Source organism: Pyxicephalus adspersus, chromosome 1, assembly GCF_032062135.1.
Source record: "Pyxicephalus adspersus chromosome 1, UCB_Pads_2.0, whole genome shotgun sequence".
Classification (NCBI taxonomy): domain Eukaryota; kingdom Metazoa; phylum Chordata; class Amphibia; order Anura; family Pyxicephalidae; genus Pyxicephalus; species Pyxicephalus adspersus.
This window is the reverse complement of record NC_092858.1, coordinates 140,741,328-140,760,833: the sequence shown is the minus strand read 5'-3', so window position 1 is coordinate 140,760,833 and position 19,506 is coordinate 140,741,328.

Here is a 19,506-nt window from a genome sequence, read left to right as displayed (position 1 = left end):
ATGTATGCTGTTACACAACACAATAGACTGCATTATTATGAATAAGCCCCTCAAAACCTATTTAAGTAACAGCGTTAAATTATATTCTAAAAAAAGTTTTTCAGTGACAGGTGAAAAAAATTCTGTATTGTAACAAAGCAGTTATTTATATTGTACAGGAAATTATCTCTACAACTAAACATTGAATAATAAAAAATGTTCTCTTTAAAGCAATAAATAAATTCAATGTGATGTCCCTTTAAGATCTTTTTAGTAAAATGCCCTTTTATTACATAGCATGCAAGTAATTATAGGCTTGGTTTTTGAAATAAAGTAAATAGGTGGACCCTGAACGCTGTATGACTGTTAGTTGACTTGCGTAACTAGGTTTTCTGGCGGTTGTTCACTAGCATATTGCACAGATGTCAACATTCATGATTCCAATTCAGCTTGATTCAGGAGCTCTGGGCCAAACATGTCATTGTCACAGAATACACATGATTCCGCAGAAAGACAACGAAGGTCTGTGTTGGAACTAATGACTTATTTCAAAGGAAAAATCCCTTGAAATGAGTGAGACCTGACAAGTGCACCATTATTTTTGGTCATCAACTAAGTAGACTGGAGGACAAATGAGGGTGATTTTCATTGACATGTATAGGTTTAAATTACATATCAAAACTAGTGTCATAGGAAGCACCAGGTTTCTAAATCAAAGACAATATATATAAATATATATATGAAGACAAAAGTCTGATCTAATTTACCTGATATAAGGCAACCACAAAATAAAATATATCATTTAGGGTACAAAGTTACATTTTGTGACAGTAGCATTTGGTGTGATCATGGAAATCTGAGGCTGGATATATATATATATATATATATATATATATATATATATATTTATATATAGCTTATCTTCATCTGATTGACCACTTCCTCTGTCACAAAAGCTAATTCAAAGTTTTAGAGTTGTCACAGAAACTGTGGAAAAGAGGTCATGTTTCAATTAAGAAATCTGTATAAGGTACACCTTGTTAACCTTGGGTTTGATCAACCTTTGCCTTCAGAACTGCCACGAGTTCATTGTGGCATAAATTCAAAATAGTAATGGAAATATTTCTCAAGGATTTTGATCCATATTAACATGATGGCATCAAGCATTTACTGCTGATTGGTTGGCTGCGCATCCATGAATTCTGAATTCATTGTTGAAGTTCAAATCATCTCAAACTGATTTCTTCATTGTGATCTTCTGATGGCTGAAAGTAGGCATTAGAATATGGGTACACTGCTGTCATTCAGAGGTGGACATGGTCAGAAACAATACTAAGGTAGGCTGTGGCCTTTGAAAAATAATCATACCAATATCATCAGCAGTCTTAACTATTGATACAAGAAAAGATAGACCCATTGTTTCATGTTGTTGCTATCAAATTCAGATCCTACTAGGGACGAGCAAGGAGGCATCTGACAGTCTCGCAAAAATTCCCCCAAACTTCTGATGGGTCTGCGAAAATTCGGCAAACCGATTTCGCAATTTCCATTGAAGTCCAGGGTGCAGGTTCCCTCAGTCCCTGGGCTGTTACAGCCCAGTGACCATGGGAACTTGCGGTCACAGCTGATTGGAGGTACGCAGGTGCCTCCAATCAGCCGTGACTGCAGGCAAGTTCATCTCAGTTTAGTTCCCACGGTCACTGGACTGTACTTATCATTGATAAGTACAGCCCAGTGACCGTGCGAACCTGCGTTCACAGCTGATTGGAGGCACGTGGGTGCCTCCAATCAGCTGTGTCTACAGGCGAACTCAGATGATTCGGCGAGAACACATCCTCGTGGTGAATCACAAGGCCATTCTACTTTACATGTTCTGTAAGCGAGAAAGGCCCAATTCGCAGCGAGATCGAAATTACAAATTTTGCTTGCTCATCCCTAGACCCTACCATCTGAATGTTGCAGCTGAAATTGAGACTCATCAGATGCAACCAGAGAGTGTCTTTCTGATTTCCTCTTGTCCAATTTTAGCGAGCCCACGTAAACATGAATGAAGCCAGATGTGGTCTTCTGCTGCTGTAGCCTATTAGCGTCTAGGTTTACCATGTTACTTACTCAGAGGTTCTCTTCTGTATACCTTGGTTGTAATGAATGGTTATTTGGGTTTTTGGTGTCCTTGAATCAGCTTAAACCAGTCTGGCTATTCTCCTGTGACCTCCCTTTAGCCATCCACAAGGCATTTTCACCACAAGAACTCCCAGAACTCCCAGTAGATAAGCAATTTCTGAAACACTAAGACCAACCTGCCAGACATCAAAAACCATACTATGTTCAAGGTCACTCAAACCACAACAAAATTGTTTTGTCAATATCTACATGTGTAAATGCATTGAGTTGCTGCCATGTGATTGGCTGATTAGATATCTGCATTGAACAGGTGTAGCAAAAAATGCCCGATATATATATATATATATATATATATATATATATATATATATGTATATTTACATATTTTTTAGCAACAAATAATCCAACTCCCCATATGGCTGTCTAGATTGAGAGATCCCTTGTGAAGAAAAGTTGAATCAATTTTTAACTTATTTACTTACTTACTGGGGCTGAAACAATTGTCTAAGCAGGGAAAACAATAGAATTTTTTCATTCTCTGAAACTGCTTTCTTATTCCAATCCATAGAGGCTGTTCTGTCTAAGATCCATTTTAGTTCGATCAAAAAGACTTCAAAGACTCATTTATTAAAAGCTAAGATCTGCTGCATATAGACTTTATTATAATGTAAGGAGTGCTGGGGATAGCAGCAGACAGCAGCCAATGAGAAATTTATTTTCATTACATTACAGTAACTAGTTTGGATACCATGCATATAGATTAATAATAATATTAAAATTATATTATCTCTTAAAAACTATCATCAGAAAACCTGGGATGACAAATGTGCTGAAGCCTGTTATTAGCATTACCACATTTTTGGTTTTCTGAAGCCTTTTGGGGATAGTTTTATTAACTGTCTGTTCTGCATATCTAGACTGTTTATTGTTCCCTTATTGGCATAGGCCAAGCTGTCAAAGATGGCAGTTGCAAGGGTTGCAAAAAAAAAAACATATTACATTGCCAAGGGTACTTTGAATTGTCTGTAATTTACCAGACAAAAACGTGTAATTGAATAAAGGTCCTTTAATGTGAATTCTAAAACTGTGTGGTAAGCCTCTCCTAAAACCCCTCTATGTGCCTGGGTGCAGATTTTAGAGTCACCAATGGTGTTTGACAAACACCTTGTTATGTAATTGAGTACAGTTGTGGTTGGGCCACATGTACCATCTGCAGTCTTCTACAAACGTTTGGGTGGAATGTGTCCCCATTCAAGTCAATGGAAGCAGCTGGGCACTTAAAGCAGCTAGAAGCTACATGTTGTATGCAGGAACTGCACTGCAAGCCGCTGCAACACAAATGCAATAGCATGCACATACAAGAACAAAATGATTCCAACCGCTTTCATATGTTTCAATGGGACAAGTCAGGAACCTGGTTGAGCATGCTGTAAACTGCTGTGGTTTACTGCACATCTGAAATGAACCCTGATGTCTGAAGTTGGAGTTTTTTTTCTTGTATTTAAAGTGTATTTTTCAAGATTTTATTTTAGATGGAGTCAATAATTTTAACACCCCTTGTTAAGTTTTTGTTTTTGTCATTGTCTCTGCTTATGTGATCTACTTCTCTATTTGTACTGGTAAACATTTTTACCAAGAATGACAGTGAAGGAAAATGACAAATCTTGGAACTATCCCCAGAACAAGGTGAGGATAGAGTCTACTTTGAGTCATATTTCTAATATTAGAATTCCCTTCATATTGAGAGATTTTCCATATTTACCTGTTGTGTCTCTGGGACAGGGACTAAAGGTATGCAGACAATAAATAATAACCTGCCAGTGGTCTAAGTAGTACAATAAAAGCTTTACTGGTGGGACCAATGGCTAAAAAACTATTGTACAGGAAGGCAAAGGTATGTTTTCTTTGCTATCCCCAAATCATATCCATCCTTGTCAACTAGTAAACAATTGGCCTGATATATTAAAGCTGTCCAAGCCTGGAGAAGATGGACTATCACGGGAGAACCTGCGTGATTCAGCAAACTCGAATAGATTTGCTACACGATTGAAAACATTTGTCAAATAATGGCAAATTATGGCAAATCCATTTCAGGTTTGCTGAATCACCCAGGTTTACCTATGGTAGTCTATCTTCTCCGGTCTTGAAGAGATTTATTAAGTCAGGTCCAATGTGTTAAATAACTACAGTGTCAAAAATAGAAGTATCTTAACCCAATAGGTTATTTCCAATATCATGGTAACTACTCTGAAAAAGAGGCAAAACTGGGGAAACTGTCCCTTTACTGCAAATACATACACATATATTATTATGGCATTTTCTGTTTTGACTGGACAAACGCTTTAAGGCTTTTCTTCAATTTTTATCTTTCCAAAATATTTTTTTTATTTGTCACACTTAACATGCTTAAACACCCAGGATATCTAGGAGCTTCAGCTTGGAATACATTTAATGGATGTTTGACTTTCTACTAGTTATCATGCTGTTTTTTTAAATACACTTTTAAAGGTGTCATTTTTGCTGTCCTTGCACACACTGTGCACTTTTATGGATGGAATATTGTACTGACCATTCACACATTTGGGGTCCATACAACTAGAATCAAACTAATAATAATTTGGTCTGTTTTGGGTGTATAGATGCCAAGTGGGCAGACTGTTACTTTTGACTTACCCATCTTCAGCCAATCTTTTATGGCATCTGTTATGGGTATTGAGATGCTAAAGGCTAGGTATACAACTAGTGCTAATTGTTGACCAGTTTTATACTACTTTATCTTCTGTGGTCTACTAATTCTTAAAGAAAGAACACCTGCCTATGCTTTAGTAATTTGCACCTAGTCTTGCCAATGAAAATTCTGCCCACTTGCAAGTTTTAACACTATTATCTTTTTGTCCTATTTATGTGGATAGGTTTATTAGAATTTTATTTCAGAGAGTTAATTAGAATTTGGCCAGCAGCATAGCAGTTTTGAATAAGTGAAAATAAAGACAGCCTCTTGGTAATTTCTAAAAATTGATAAAAAAAGTGTGTGTGTCTCTGCTAGAGGTGAGAGGAATGGAAAAATTACAATTTAGACCAAATTTGGTAAGACTGCTCAGAAAATCTATTTGGATTCTGAAATTAAATTTGGATTTTTTTAAAACAAACAAAGGCTTAACATGATTGTTTTTGGTTTGTGTGTTTGGTTTGTTTGTTTCTGTTTTGGAAACAGTTTTCTTTTTTATTTGCCAATTTTAAGAACCAGCATGGTTCTGAATTCTTTCTTTCATAGTGCTGAGAAACAGGGGATAACTGTATAACTGGAAATAACTGCTGTAATTTTGTTTGGTAACAGTAACATTAGGAGAAAACTGGCAAAGTTTTACACAGCAATAGGAAAAAATTCTTGATGTATAAATGAAAATAATTGCTGTAATTTCATTAGGTTAACAACCACCTGTTCCCAAGCACTTTTCCTAAAGTACTTTGTCCCCAAAGCAGCCCTCTGTAAAAGACAGAGACAGGAGATGGCCATTGCAGCAGCATCTCATTAAATTATTAAAGCGTGACCACTTGTGAGTTTTGACCTGAGAACTCAGTTGTAATATCTCTGATCAGAGTTGGAATAAACTCAGATTGGAAGTATCCAATCAATCTGAAAAAACAACAGGGTACACAGACGGTGTGCACACCATCACCATTGTACCGAGAGACAGTCAGACAGACGCATTGACAGACGTCACATTTGTATACTGTGCTGCATATTACAAGCGTCACCGGTAAAGGAAAGTGCCGCATACAACATACACAGCGCACTTGCATTTTTTGGGTAACCCCCCCCCCCAAAAAAAAATAAATTATGCTTACTGTAAAAATTTACACTTAATGAAGCATATTAGCTCCAAAGTATTTTGCAGGGTGTGAAGCCACACAAACATTTCAACTATGTCTAGCCAAAGACAAAGAGGCAGCTTTGCCAGGGGTGGCAAGGAATGCAGTATGGGTTGGTTTTTAAATGCAGAACTGAGAACAAGAAGCCAGCGGGACCTTGGACATTTTAGTGCTGCTGGTGGTGGTGTTATTTTTAATTTTATCTATTATTACCGCACCTTGAACACCTTGATACACCGGTGTGTAGGCGGAGCTGAAAGCATTCCTTGAAGACACACAGTTGTTTGAGTCATCTGACAAAGAGCATCAGTTCACAGGCTTTCCCTCCTCTTACTTTTCACCCCAACACTCTGAGCCAGACGAGCCACTTCAAACTGGCTCCAAAAGGCCGCTGCTTCGTTTCGGCACATACAGGAAAACTACCTTTTCTAATGATGATGATGATGATGTCCTTCACCCGACATTGGGCAAACAAGGAGATCATTATAGGCAGGAAGAAGAGGAGGAGGAGGTTGTAGAGCGCCCTCAAAGGGGAAGAGGCAGGAAGAGGTTAAAATCTGCCAACACTCTGCAGTTTTCACGTAGCAGTCAGGCAACTCATAGTCGTCCATCGTCGGCAGCTGTCATTACAGGTCTGCCTCAGAGCACCTTTCTCCCCAGTTCGATGTTCACCCGTGTGGGCATTTTTGTTAGTGTCCATAGTGATGACAACACTATGGTCATCTGCAAACTGTGTGGTCAGCAGTTGAAACGAGGCAAAAACCACACCTTTACTTTTTATTAAAAAAAAAAAAATGAAGTTCACATATATTGCAAGACATGTTCAAAAAGCCGCTGCATTTCTGCTGCATAGTGCAGGTCAGTGACCAGACTAGTCCAACTGTGTCTATCTGTTTCGTATTGGCACTATAAGTCCAATAAATATGTTCTAAGCAAGTATTTGTCGTTTTACACATTACAGTAGGGACTGGTCAGGTAGGGATTACTTTGACATGGCTGGTCACCTTAAAAAATATTGTAACATATTTGAACACCTACCCACAACAAGTTCTGGCTGAATACCCTGGTTATTTCTCTGGTCTCCACTAGGGATGAGTGAGAATGCCTCCAGCATTCTCGCGAAAATGTCCTCAATCTTCAGGTAGTTTTGCCAAATCGGTCCTGGTTGCGATCCCCAGGGCACTAGAGAAATTAACCTCTAGTCCCGGAGATATTCTCAATGAACGCGGCCACCTAGGGCGCATTCTTTAAGAGGATGTGTGATCCCCGGCACTAGAGGTTAATTACCTCTAGTCCCGGGGATATTCTCAATGAATGTGGCTGCCTCGGGCTACATTCATTGAGAAGATGTGTGATCCCTGGCACTAGGTTAATTAACCTCTTCCTGTCGGCACATACAGGGAAACTGTCTCTTCTAATGATGATGATGATGATGATAATAATGTCCTTGACCCGACATGGGGGGAACAAGGAGATCATCATAGGCAGGAAGAAGAGAAGGAGGTTGCAGAGCGCCCTCAAAGGGGGAGAGGGAGGAAGAGGGTAAAAGCTGCCAACACTCTGCAGTTTTCACATACCAGTCAGGCAACTCATAGTCGTCCATCATCGGCAGCTGTCACCACAGGTGTGCCTCAACAACCGCAGACTGCCACCACGAGCACCAGCTCCAGAGCACCTTTAGGCCCAGTTCGCTCGTGTGGGCATTTTTTAGTGTCCATAGTGACGACAACACCATGGTGATCTGCAAACTGTGTGGTCAGCAGTTGAAACAAGGCAAAAGCCCAAACAAACTTGGAACAAGTTGCATGAGCACACATTTAAAAAGCCCCCACCTGGTAACCTGGCCAGAAAACCAAGACAAAGCACAGAGCTCTGTGCGTCAACCTCTGCCCCAGAAGCAAGCTCAAGCTGCTAGATCTTCCTCCTTTTGCCACCAAAGGTCCCCGTGCTGCTGTCAGCAATTTGAGTGGGGGATGTAGCCAAGCATTACAGTTTTCAGGCTCCACCAGCGGTGAAGATGAGCTCCAGTGCAGATCGGCTGGTGTTTGTCGTATTGCTAGCAGTCAAGACCAGGCATCATTGCCTTCTACCCCATCATCCAATCTTTCTGTGGTTAGCATTAGCAGCATCCAACCTTTCATCCCCCAGATGCTGGAGTGCAAGAGGAATAATGACCCCAAAACAAGGCTAATCAATGCGGAAATTGCACAGCTGATTGCCTTTGAACTCCTCCCTTACTGGCTGGTTGACTCCAATGCATTCCGTTACACATTCCTCTGCACAAACCCACAGTACATTATGCCCAAGTGCCAGTATTTTGCACAAAAATGTGTTCCTGCTTTGCATGACCACGTGCAGAGCAATGTGTCTGTGGCCCTGCAGCAGCCTGGCAACCTGACAACCGACAGTTGGTCGAGCAAGCACGGACTAGGAAGATATATTTCCTACACATCTCACTGGGTAACTTTGGTGGAAGCAGGAAAGATGCAGGTGCAGCAAGGCCTGCATACCTAGCTCCGCCCAGGGCACATTGCCATGTAATCCTTCAACCTCCACTGCCACCTCCTCCTTTGACTCGGCTGCCTCAACCCCTTCCTCCAGGGACACTTTGCCGTGGAGACCCAGCACCTCCCATCCACCATCATCTGTTCCCCTCCAGCAACAACCTGCAGTTTGCTCTTTCAGTGCACAAGTCATAAGTTGCCACGCAATCCTGATGTTGCGATGCCTCGGCTCCCTCAGGCGAAGCCATTCTGTGCCCTGCGGGAGCAGGACAGCATATGGCTAACTCAACACAGACTCCAGCTAGGCAATGTTGTGTGTGACAGCGGGGCCAATTTGCTGGAAGCCCTGCGTTCTGGAAACTCACACACGTACCTTGCCCGGCCCATGTCATGAACCTCATAGTACAACGCTTCCTTGGAAAGTACCCAGGCCTCCAGCCGCTGTTGCTGAAGGCCAGAAAGTTGTCAGCACATTTCTGCTGGTTGTACACAGCCAGTGCCAGATTGGTTGATTTACAGTGAAACCTCAATCTGTCGGTACACCAGTTAATTTGTGATGTGGTCATTCGTTGGAATTCCACCTTTTACACGCTGCAGCTGCTGGCTGAACAACAGAAAGTGGTGGTGGATTACGTGGCAGAGTCTGCTCATTTGAGAGGCTTACCTACATTACCCTACTTCAGCCCTGCGGAGTGGCTGCAAATTGAAGACTTGTGCACTGTATTGTCACCTTTGGAAGAGGCGACCAGGATGATCAGCAGGGATCAGGCCTGTGTCAGTGACACCATCCCCATCATACGCCTGCTGGAACAGATGATGGTAGAGCTCAGAACGACACAGAGGGGACGCTGCAGGAAGAGATGACGTTTACAACATCATGCAAATCCAGGAAGAGGAGGACATGGAAAAGGATGAGCAGGAGATTGCAGGCATGGGAGAAGGGGAGGAAGGGGCAGAGGAGAATATGGAGGGTACATGGCATCCATCCACCCAAACACAAGGCGGCATGTTCCGTGGATGGCAAGACCAGGCAGAGGCGGAAAACCCTGTGCTGCTGTTCGACCCACAGGAGTCTGGGTCCAGAATTACCTCAACTGTGGGAACTTTGAGCCCTATGACAGCATTTATGCAGGAGTGCATAGTCAAACATCTGCACATACAGCACATAAAAACAAACGCTGACGAATATTGGGTTGCTACATTACTTGATCCACGTTACAAGCCTGAGATAGAACTCTTCTTGCCCCAATACAAGGGACCTAAAATGCAGCACTACCAAAAAGTGCTTGTAAGGGACTTGTGCTCAGCCTTTCCGTATGCCAGCAGCAGCAGGGATCCCAAACAACTACTAAGCGGCATGGGTGGCAGCAGCAGAAGAGGTTGTCTAAGCCAAACTATGCAGGCTTTTTTTTGAGCGGAGGAAAGCCACCAGTCGTGCAGCAGTTGCCAATGACAGTCAGCAGTGCTACTCAGTCATGGTGCAGGAATACCTGATCTCTACATGGGACATCTGCAACCTGAAAATCCAGGACGCACTGCACTACTGGGCATCAAATCTTAGCAGTGGCTGGAGCTGGCAGAACATGCCATTCAGATCCTTGCCTGCCCAGCCGCAAGTGTGTTTTCTGAAAGAGTGTTCAGTGCAGCTGGGGGCGTAGTGAGTGACAAGCGCATTCGCCTCTCCGCAGAAAAACGAGGACCTACCTCTGGGTCCTCTGCCTCTATCTACTTTAAGGCCTATATAACTTGTAATGGAGCTGTGTGGCTGGCTAATTTTTTTTTATGTAGCTTCTGCCCCTCGGGGCCCTCTGCATCTACCTACTGTGAGGCCTATATCACTTCTTGTAACAGAGCTGTTTAACTGGCTAATTTTTGTACAGAGGACCTCCCTCGGGGCCCTCTGCCTCTATCAACTTTGAGGCCTATATCACTTGTAACCGGCTAATTTTTGTGCGTAGTACTATTTCTGTATTTCTCTCAAAAAAAATACAGATATTTAAATCTGATCCCACTTGCTATCTATCAAAAAATAAAGAAAAATTTGTGTATTTCTCTAAATAAAACACAGATATTAAATTCTGATACCACTTGCTACCTATCAAAAAAGCGAGAAAAATTTCTGTATTTCTCTCAAAAAAATAAAGATATTTCATTCTGATCCCACTTGCTATCTATCAAAAAAGGCCCATCGTCTCCTGCTGCTGCTGCTGCCGCCTGTCAGTACTCCATTCACTAAAGTTGTACACTTCTGGGTGTCATTGACGATGCACTACACCCAGCTCTAGATGCCACTTACCAATGCGATCCCCACTCCGTCTCAGGGCCCACCACCTCCTCCTCCTGCTGTTGCTGCTGCCGCCTGTCAGTACTCCATTCACTAAAATTGTACATTTCTGGGTGACATTTATGTTAGCTCCTTATGACTTTTACCAATGCGGTCTTCCTGGCGATAGCTGATCAGAGGCCACACATTTCTACTTCTCTCGCTGACCCACACTCCGTCTCTGGTCCTACATCCTTTTGCCTAATGTCACCGCGCTACTTGTCCACAACTTGGGTGTCATTCCTAACACATGTCATCCAGGTAATGATGCCAGCTAGCAATTATTAATAATAAACAGGATTTATATAGCGTAAACACAATATGCAGCTATATAATTTAAATAGGTGTGCCTATGAAGCTGTGTGACTGGCTTATTTTTGTATGGAGCTTCTCCCCCTCGAGGCCCTCTGCCTCCATCTAGGTTGAGGTCTATTACACTTGTAACAGAGCTGTGTAACCGGCTAATTTTTTGAATTTTAGGATGTGGTTGTTTCTGGTTTAATATTATTAGGGGCACTTTTTTCTTTTCAATTTTTTTAGGTAATTGTGTGCTACAAATATGTAAAAGTGTATAACAGTGTGCAGTGGATTCATTCTAAATTTTCGGTATTTAACATGTGGTCACACACTGGTAGAACCTCTGTTGGTATATATAAGCTACCTGGATTTGAGCACAGACATCTCTCTATTTCTAAACCTTTAGGTCCTGTCTATATTTCAGAAATGCAAATATGAATATCTAACACCATAAGCACTATAAATTATTTCTTAATCCACTATAAAGCAGACTGGGAAGGATGGATGGACTGAGATCACTGAATATAAACTGACTATATAATGGAACATTTATTGAGGGATATGTTGAGCTAAGTTAAAGCTAGTTAAATAGTAGATAACTTTATATGCACTTATGATAAAAGCACACATCAGAGAACAAATAAAGCCTCAATTCGAAGTCAGTAAAAAACTTTATTAAGAAGACCTGGGCTGCAGGTTTACTATTGGCAGCACAAGCCAATATCACTTATCCTAAGGTTATCCTCTATATGCTGCTGTCTGCAGCTCTTATATTTCTGTTGATCGCGGATGTATGAATGGGAAATAAAAGGGAAAATCAGCTGTACCCAGCAAGATGAATTAAAAAGGGCTACTAGTACTATACAGGCTCTCGATCACAAAAAATAATTTATATGCATGTATATTGGAGACATAAAATTATTTACCGGTATATGCATCTTAACTATATCATGAGGAAGATCTGGGCAGGAAGTGACCCTACATTTTATTCAGCGACTGAAAAGAAATCATTCTGCATACAATTAATCTCCTCTAAAAGTAATGTACATTTTTCTTGAATTAAAATTTATTTTTTAATCTCAATTTTAGGCAAATATTTTAGGTGAATATTTTTTTACATGTGGCAGCTAGTGATATGCTCAAGTTGCATAAACGGCTTAATGAGTAGGGTGAATGGCAAACCCTTTACCCCTTCCCTGCTTTGGGTAGCTCCATATGGTAAAAGGTTAATCTGTGTTTTATGTGTAGGAATTGAGAATTGCAAACAGTGTCTTTGGAGTACCCTATAGATCATGCTTAATATACTGTACATAATAGAGGTATGACATGGTATATTGAATATATTAAAAATAATGGGCTAAATTAAAAGAATGAATTCCTCAGCAACCTAAATTTAAAAAAGGAAGCTCCAGCTACTCATCCAATCCCCAAAGTTGTCTCCCCCCTGGTTCACCTACTCACAGATTCAGTGAGCCAAGGGCTTCAACACTTTGCTATTCTTCCCTTTGGATTCACAGGAGAATGCTGTTGAAAAGTGAAATAGTTTTATATATATATATATATATATATATATATATATATATATGAGCTATATATATATGTGAGCCACGAGTTGCCTAGTAGAAAACTAATCCACGGATTTATCTAAATGCAATTAGTAATCATTAAAAAAAAAAAAAAAAATCACACGTTGAAGCAAACTGAATCTTTTGGTTAAAAATACATTGTCTTTGATTCAATCAGGGTTCCTACTAGGCAAGAGCACATACTATTTCAGTTCAATAAACTACAAAAACATTGATCTCTTAAACTTTCTCAATCATTTTCCAGAGGACCCTTTAAACACACCAGCCTTGATGTATGCTGGCTTGGAAAGGCATCTTATAAATGTGAAATAATGCCATAGAACATAAATCTATATCTCTGCACATAAACAGCCTTTGACTAATTGAACTCATTTAAGTTTCAGCGGGCATTTCAGTAGCCGCGTTATACAGTGTAGATGTTGCGAAGCAGCCTCATTTAATGCTAATCTTAGATATTGGAATTGTGTGCACCTTTACTATACAGAATTAATGGAGTGGGCATGAAAAGGATATTGTATTTCTCAATGTTGTGCCACGTTTTGCTCTGGTTGTTTTAGTTATCGAACTTAGGAACTTTTGGAATAATTTGTTCCACATTGTGATATATATCCTTTCAGAACTTAACCGTGAAAACTTTTCAGGTTGTTTCAAACAACATTTTAGAAGTTTTTCTGTAATATTTCATGGGGCAATGCTCACATTTTCTATTACATAGTACTGTCCCTCTCATTCTTGTAAAATATACTGGTCATTACATAAAACATGTCTAACCTTCCTGCACCAACTTTATGAATAAAAGCATGGTGGTCACTAGGCTGCTCTCTGATTTGGACAAATACCTCTCCTCCCCTCTTCATTTCAGTGACAAAGGATGTTTATTATATATGCTTTTAGTGTTTTGATATGTTCTAAGACCACATTAGTTAGATTTTTCCTTACTTCTTGGGTGATCCTTGGATGGGAAAACAAGATAATGTCTACAACTTGGAAAAGGGCAGAAATAAAACCACCATGGAAAAGGGAGCTCTGCAATAAAAAACACTACTAGCCAAAACTTTTTTTTTGTTTTGGATAGCCCAATAAAGGGTTGGGCATGCTTTTACCTGTTGCCTGTGTCTCATGAGCGAGGACAGGAAATGATGGTAATCTTTTGGGAAAACGGGGGCAATAGCAGCAATATAACCTTCTTTATTTTCAGTCCTAGATAAATTTTAGCATTTACAAAGCATTGTCAAAAACATCCTAACATCACTCTGCTACAATAAAAATGTGCATAAAAAGGTGAATTGGCTAGCTTGGCGCTCTGAGTTTGTATTATTAGGGTCTCGGGTTTGAATCTTGGCCAAACTTTTGTGCATGAATTTTGTATTTTCTCCTCGTGTTTGCATGAGTTTCCTCTCAAAACCATATTGGTAGGTAAATTAGCTTTGGGCTACATACACACGCCCGACGATTCTCATCCAAGATGAGCCCACAAGAATTTGACATGTGAACAGCGGTTATCTGACGTCGTTCATGGATCTGTCCTGGTGGATCTACAAAGGTCAGAGGATGAACAACCTCAATGGAAGTAAAGGGAGGAGAGCACAGTGGGGTGACGCTTGCTCGTTCTCCCCCCTCCCCTCTACAGAGAGCAGAAAAGAGCTGTATGTACAGCACTCATTCATTCATATTTCAGTCTTTTTTCATTGGAAACAATTGTAAAATATTGTTTCCAAAGACAAAATATCTGAAGTGTGTATGTAACTTTATACTATCTTAATGAGATATGACTTTGGTAGGGACATTAGATTGCGAGCTGCAGAAGATGTTCGACCTGGATGGAGTCTGAATTGGCTGACAAATATATATTTCATTACTCCAAGGTTTTTTTGTTTGTGAAGTAGCATTAAACAAACCTAAGGCCTTCATTATATTAGGTCTAATTTAATATGCAGCTCCATCCTAAACTTTTTATCCACTTCATGTGGATTTTAAATTCTTATTTAAGTATCTTAATATGACTATGAATTTTGGAAAACGAGTCAACAGCAGTCAAGAGATGAAAAGTTTTAGGTCATAAAATTTATGCCATAGGAGACTACAAATGTCAACTATGACCCTCCCCATAATATTCTTCAACCTCTCATGCATTTATCACCACACACATCCCACACCTCAAACCTACATATACTGCCCAGTTTACTTTCAAAACTTCTGATTGGCTGAAAAAAAGATCTAGTTTGTTGACCTTCATCTCACTGTTTTCAGTTGATTAGGTAGTTATCTTCAGGTACTGTTTTACAAATGACAGCTCCCAGTTTGTTTTATAGAACATATGGCCTTTAAAGAGCTAGGGGGCTAATGGCTATCCCTTAAGCCCAGTGGTTGTTTGGAATAGCTGTATAAACTATTTACTGCCAGTTTGTAAATTAACTGCTACAGCTATCATTAAAAACTGGTGATTAGTGTCACAAAGCAACCATAAATTCATCTATGTATTTATATAAAAAATATGTATGTATGTGTAAACCCACACAGAAAATGGGAAGACTGTAACAAAAAAATGGAAAATGAGTTACCAATTCTACATTTCATTTCTAGACCCACTCTAGTTTCCCTAAAACCCAAATAGTTCTTCCTAGCACAACTTCTCACACCTTTTAATTATATCAAGTATATTTATCATTCTTTTGAGTGTTTACCTTTGGTCAAATTATGTATGAAGTCCCCACTTGCTATGCTCAAGCATTGGGCTATGAGCATCAAATGTTCTTAACCATTTTGAAATGTGAGACCAATCTGTAGTGAGAACATTTTGACCCAAAACAGCATGATGATGCTAAAGTACATGACTGTCTTTGCTTACAAAAGGTGGTTGGATGATACTGGGAGTCCTTCAACAAAAAAGGGGGGAGCAGCCATTATGCAAGGAAGGCATGGAAAGTAGAGCTGGAATGTAGTGCTTTACACAGAAGGCAATAATAATATTATATTTTAAAAGGGTAACGGAAGGTAAGACCTTGAATGAAATAATAACATAAGCAATATGAAATGTAATATGGTTCTTCTGGAAAAAAAACAGTACTTGATGGAGGTATTCTTTAAAGTAAGTCAGCTTCTCTGATTATTTAGATTCATTGTCCTAACAAGCTACTGAACCTTTCTACTTTATATCGTCTAGTAAAACATGTTCGTATAATCCATCCGGATGACCACGTGCAGGTAATTTTTTTTCTTACTAACTTATTATTTTCTATTAAATACAATATTCCAGATGAATTGGTAAAAACGTTCCCATGGGGTTCAGTTAAATGAAATGTTACCGTAGTAATATTTTTTTCTTATATAAATGTCATCAGTGCTTCTAAACTTTGAAGATCATATCTTACAAGTTCACCAATCAAAAAGTGCTAAGTTTCCTCATTAACAAAAAATGTATGTAAGGTTGGGTAGCTTCCTCCATTCCCTACTGTTGTATATTAATCTCTTTATGCTGCTGTTTCCTTGAATGTCTAGTTCCTTGTCGTGTTGACTCTGTTTAAAATTAGATCATTTCATGTAACTGCCTCTTTTCTCATCCTAAATGAACACTTGTGTCAGAAGTGGCTAATGCAATTGGGCATGCCAACCCAGTGGAATGACTGTTTCCAACCATTACTAAATTGAGTGATGAAAGCTCTTTATGGAGCTGTTGAAATGTGGATAGAAGTAGTCTATAAAATTATTTCTGTAAAAGGTGATATACATCCTTTAGATCTTTCTGCTGTTTAGTAAGAAGTAGAGAATATGCAGTCATCAGACACATATTGTGCATATAGCACAACTTAATGCATGTGCCAGTTAATGCAGTGTCAGTTTGATGTACAGAGGAATAGATACTGTTAAAGATGTGCATAACATGCACAGTGTGAATAATAGGTGTATAATGCATTTACAATTAGAATAAGAGGTGTATAAACAGCTGTGAATGATATTGTTAGCTTTACCAAGTTCTGACATTGGTATTTTTCACAGCTGCCACGTATAAGCATGTGCAAGACGCTTTTATCTTTTACTGTGGTACCAAACACGGCAATTTTTACCATTTGTAATTTGTAATTTTTACCATTTGTAACACCTTGCTAAAGAAATGAAGATCTTCAGGTGCAATCCTCAGGATTTCATTCAGTTCAGGACTAAGTATTTTAAAAATAGCAGTAGGTCAGAACCTTGGTATTCCTGATTAGGGATAAGAGAGTGAATTTATTAAATTCGGTCTCACAGCGAATTGGGCCGTTCTTGCTTACCAAACATGTAGGCGAGAACGGCCTTTGTAAATTCGGCCAACAAGACCGAATTTTTGGGGCCTGCAGGACCAATCAGGGGAGTGAAGCTGTCAGCTCCGCTCCCCTGATGGCTCTTCCAGCCTTTTACTAGTTGTATGTGTTCTTGGATAGAGTTTCTGTGTCCCTGGATAGAGAAACTCTATCCAGGAACACATACTACAGGGCAGCAACAGCAATCAGCTGCTCCACTCCCCTGATTCCTGTTGCAGTCCTGTACTATGTATTCCTGGATAGAGATTTTCTATCCAGGAGCACAGTGTGAGTCTCACGGCTAGCTTCTCATGAATGAATGCAACGTGGGAAAAAATCCTCTGATTTTTCCCACGGTCGCGTTCATTCATAAACGCAAGGCACATGACTCACACTGAACATCCCATTACCAACACAGAAATAGTATTAGATACTTAGATAAAGGTTTGTTAAATATTTTATTTAAATTTTTGCTCAACTGTCAGCATATTACCAAAGCAGATTCTATTTTTCAATGATTTCACCTTAACTTCACAGCTTAGTAAAGAAAATATTAATTCTAACATTTGTACACAGTATCTTCCATCTATTTTTTAGTGGCTTGTATCCATCAGTATTTTAGATGAAAATACAACTTAGCAAAAATCACTAGCCAGTGTGTAGAAACAGCAAACTACTAAGTATTGCATGGCATGCAGTGCAAAGAGGCTCTCTAAACATCTCCCTATCATAGATAATTATAGATAAAATTGGATGTTTACTGTAGTTTAATTCCAGTTTCCCTGAATTTCTTTAATCAAAAAGAAAATAGACTTCCACAAGAATGATATAAATCAGTAAAATAATTGGCTATAGGTTATTTTAGTTGAGGTTTAGTGCCAGTGTTTGCTGGATTGATGGATTGAACTGCTCAGTAAAGAATTAACATCAGCCTAATACAATGTACATAAGGCCATTGATTGTTCATTTTGATAATGTTTTCTTGCATGTCATTGTTTCCGGTGAGTTCATGGAGCCCATATGCTCACCTAATAACAATACTAACTCTGACATTTGCATTGCAATTTGCCTTTTCCCCAGCTGGCACATGAAAATTGTTCAATGGCACCTGTTTAGATCAGCTGATTCATCAAGGTTGTGTTTGGAAGAACTGTGCATAATTATAAACATTAACATGTAAGTTTTCTCACCTGCTTCTGCCTAGGGAGAGCTTGGAGCATCAAAAATGTCAGAATCTTCATTTCAATTAACTGAATAGTCCTAAAGCAGTTGTGTCTTGAAGGATTACAATGGAATGATGCCAATTTTTGTATTTGCAGTGTCTACTTTAGAGAGCCCATTAAACATATTTGCATCCTAATTGAGTCAAAGTTTCCAAAAGTTGAGGAAAATGTATTCATTTTTTTTCATTTCTCTCTCAAGACCAGGTTTATGAATTTGTTTGAAATGTAGCCCTTGAATATTAGTTAACATATATTTTACCACTTTGGGAAAAAGGTCAGGGAAACCCAAAAATAATAGAGGCACTAGAGTGCATACCTTTGACATTTCATTTTCATTACTATTTCAAAATTATTATTCACTACTTTTACTACTATTAGTTCATTTATATTATTTTCTTTGCATCTCTGCCTGCCCAATAAAGTCAAACCTGACTCCAATATTTCATTGCAACGCCTGTAGGTTAAAATATGGCATGCATTTGCCATAAGCTTATACAATGCAACAACATTTATTTCAATCCAGAGTTGCAAACATTGGTCACCAAAATCTTAAACTGATGATGGTAAAGTTTGACCGTTGTGTAAGGTTTCCTTCAGCACATCCCAAAGATTCTCAATGGGTTTAAGATCTGAACTGTGGTGGCCAGTCTACCAGTATGTGTAAAATGCTGTCTCAAGCTCCCTGGTAATTTAGAATATTCAGGTGATCAGTCAACTTCATTTTTGGGCACATACCAATGCTCAACCTAAAGATTACCAACTGAAGCAACCCCAGATCATAACACTGCACCCACAGTTTTGGGGACTTTTTTGGCTAGACAATGTATGTATATTACCCTTAGGACCCTTAGGATGTTGTGCTACCACACAATAATGTGAAGCATAATGATGTGCATTAACATTTCTTGTACTAAGTCAACTCATTCATGAGAGCAACGAAAACCTTATTAAATATTATTATGATCTTGAAGCACAATGTTCTGAATGACACTGCACCAAGGAGTACATCAAACGGTATATGCTTTAGGGTAACATGTACTTTACCACAATGCAGAAATGTGAAGTTGGCCTTATACTAAATTTACATTGTCTGTGTTTGCCAACATGCGTGATAATGCAAATGCATGGGTGTGAATAGGTCCAAGTACTTTCCCTTTACTTTCCACAATAAACTGTCATTTAGATAGATGAAAATATTGAAAATTTTACTTGAAATTCATCTTAATACTGCAAAATTAGTTTTTTCTGCATATCCTTTCTGTATCATATCAAAACCACTTTTCTTTTCTTCTTTGCAAGCTATCTTTTACTAGTGTATTG